Here is a 449-nt window from a genome sequence, read left to right as displayed (position 1 = left end):
GCTTCAAAGGAAGATTTAAAAATGGTCACATTTAAGATATGTAGAGACTCCACAATTTGATGGAGAAGTAAGTCTATAATTGGAAACAGTAAGCAAAGAAGCTATAGACCACTAGAAAAATTATCAGGAGAAGAATATGCCCAATACTGCCAAAACGAGAATAGGTTGGGTAATATGGGGTCTATTAAAATGAAAAATGATCGTTCTTGTTGTATAAAACAAGTGTAACGAAAGAGACGACCTACCTTAGTAACTCAATTTATCAAAGGTTGTAAATTTCAGGAAATAAAGAATTGTTGTCTTTGTAATATACCACATATGTTCCTATGTACACAGTTGAATAATCTAGTTGCTCTTATGAGTCAATATATTTTGTATATATTGCCAATTGTTAAGATATAGTCTGTGAATATTAAATTCATAATGCATAATTTTCTAGGAATTGTGCA

The sequence above is a fragment of the Penaeus monodon genome, chromosome 20, assembly GCF_015228065.2.
Source record: "Penaeus monodon isolate SGIC_2016 chromosome 20, NSTDA_Pmon_1, whole genome shotgun sequence".
NCBI classification, from domain to species: domain Eukaryota; kingdom Metazoa; phylum Arthropoda; class Malacostraca; order Decapoda; family Penaeidae; genus Penaeus; species Penaeus monodon.
This window is presented reverse-complemented; position numbering follows the sequence as displayed.